The 2,503-nt window shown below is 31.6% G+C and overlaps 1 protein-coding gene across 1 annotated transcript in view; it reads left to right on the forward strand.

The window, feature by feature from the left end:
• The window catches only part of LOC106867365 (protocadherin Fat 4), a gene marked incomplete at its 3' end in the record, with an annotated part of 101,855 nt that overhangs the window by 87,281 nt on the left and 12,071 nt on the right, over positions 1 to 2,503 (forward strand). The gene's annotated exons all lie outside the window — the stretch shown is intronic.

Genomic DNA, 2,503 nt, shown 5'->3' on the forward strand with positions numbered 1-2,503 from the left:
GGGTAAGGATAATATCTAAAGTGTCTGCCATGTTGTATATATATATATATATATATACACAGGGACTGGGACAGTGGAGGATAGAGAGATCTAGTCATCACTTCCACCATTAACAACAAGAACTGCAGTAGCCATTGTAATACAATTACTTCAATCTGGATTATGTCTTTTAATCTCAGAATCACACAAGACAACAAGAGATATTAAACTATATACGTTGTTATGATATATTTTATATATAATTTAATTGTAAAATAGTCCAAACTAGATGTATATATATTTATTTCACTGTCAGAAAATGTTAATTGATAGCCAATATGACTGGGTGTTAATAATGTACGTCAATATAGTTTTTCAGTTTTGTCGTAATAATTCACTTATTAAATCCTTATATTTCTCTAGCTTTTCATCAACTAACAGATCACTAATATTTCTGTATAAGTATATACATCTGTAGTTATATAAATATATATATATAGAACCTGTAAAATATCCACTAAATATTTCTTTGTATATAATAAACTGACAATGCTTATTATTATTATTTTTATTACTATTATTATTATTATTATTATTATTATTATTATTATTATTATTATTATTATTATTATTATTAAGGTGCTGAGCTGGCAGAATTGTTAGCACGCCAGGCAAAATATTTCGTGGCATTTCATCCGTCATTACATTCTGAGTTCAAATTCCACTGTGGTTGATTTGCCTTTCATCTTTTCAGGATCAATAAATTAAGTACCAGTGAAACACTGGGGTTCAATGCAATCGACCAGTCCCATCCCCTCAAATTTCAGGCCTTGTAATAATTATTGTCAATATAATTCAGTATTTCATGGTTAAATTTCCAAAATATCCTCTATCCAATCAACATTTCCTAAATGTTAAGCTTTCTAAACTTAAACTCCCCTAATTAGATTTTCCCCACTCAATACTACATAATAATTTCATTATAATTTATTTTTCATTAATCTCTACTTTAATCTCATAGAACTGTTTTCATTCTCTAATTCTTAATCCTAAATGACATCCTACCAGACAATATCAGACATTCTTATATTGTTACTAGCTTCAGTCTGAACCTCAAATTTATTTAGTTTCTTTTTCATATGAAATAGTTAGCAGTCACTTAGGTAAACCTTCTCTAAATTACATAGATGTAATTTATATCCAATTTCTCTAATGGATATGAACCACTGATCACTCTGCTGGTTGTCTGGTACCTTACCACCTGATCCATGCAGTCATTCAGCACCAGCCAGAGTCAAGGGTAAATATTAACCATTGTGGACCACTTCAGCCCATATGACTGGACCCTAATTGTGTTTCTTCCATCTCCTTCCATTTGTAAACTCCTGAGTTAGCTCCTAAACTCACCAAACTTTTCAATCTATTTGTATCTGTGATGGTCTACTCAGCTTCTTGAAACATTCACTGGTTTTTCTGTTTCCCTAAAATGTCAGGCTATTAAAAACGCTAATTCATGTCCAGAGTAAAATGTATGATGATGTGTATATATGTATTCATTTCCATTTGGATAGACAATATATATTTTTGAATCTGTATTCAAACTTATATTTCAGTATATTGTCTGAATTTGTTTGTAATTTATTGAGATCTCTGTTCAAACACATTATGCAAAAAGTGTATCTTCATTCTATTTGCAAGATATTTATTTCCATTATAAATGTATAAACATAGATTGTCTTACCAAGAATATGCCAGCCTCTCTAATGTTTGTGCCAAGATAAAATTTACCCTGTACTCTCTGTAATTTGAAATCCATAATGTGTTAAGAATGTAGAAACCATGGCAAGTGAAGTATGGTCCCCTAACTGTATGTAGGAAGGCGGTCACTCCAAGTGGTTTTATTAACTTCAGTAGGAAAATACTAGGCTGAGCTTATCAATATAAATTTTATTCAACATTGAACTTCTAGCAGTACAGTATTGAGACTACTCTGGAATATCCAGGTATTTTGGTCTGCACTGTTCCATGGTTTTTGTTTCATACCAGCCATTCAGCCACCACATCACATTCAAGACATCATCAGAACAGAAAAGTTGAGATATTTTAAAGAATTCTGATAAATCTAAATGTATATATTTGGAGATAGAAATAACATTTACACAAATCATTATACTTATGTCTTATTTTGGTTGAATTCTACATAAGCTTTAAATATCTTTCTTGTCTTTTGTAGCAAGTTCTCCTGCTAAAGTGTGATGAAGAATTCCAGACATGACACCATATATTGGTCTACTGTGTCTTCTACATTTACTGATCACCCTTGTACTGTCCATAGATATTACATACCATGTCAAGGAAGAAGACAGTCCTCACACCTATATAGGAGACATTGCTGTTGACTCCAACTTATCACACCCTCTCACACATCAACAACACACTCTCATTACATTTACACAACTACAAAGGACAGTCGAGAGTGGTTCTCACTTATTCAATGTCACCAACTCAGGAAAACTATACACTA

The sequence above is a fragment of the Octopus bimaculoides genome, chromosome 14 (genome assembly GCF_001194135.2).
Source record: "Octopus bimaculoides isolate UCB-OBI-ISO-001 chromosome 14, ASM119413v2, whole genome shotgun sequence".
NCBI lineage: Eukaryota > Metazoa > Mollusca > Cephalopoda > Octopoda > Octopodidae > Octopus > Octopus bimaculoides.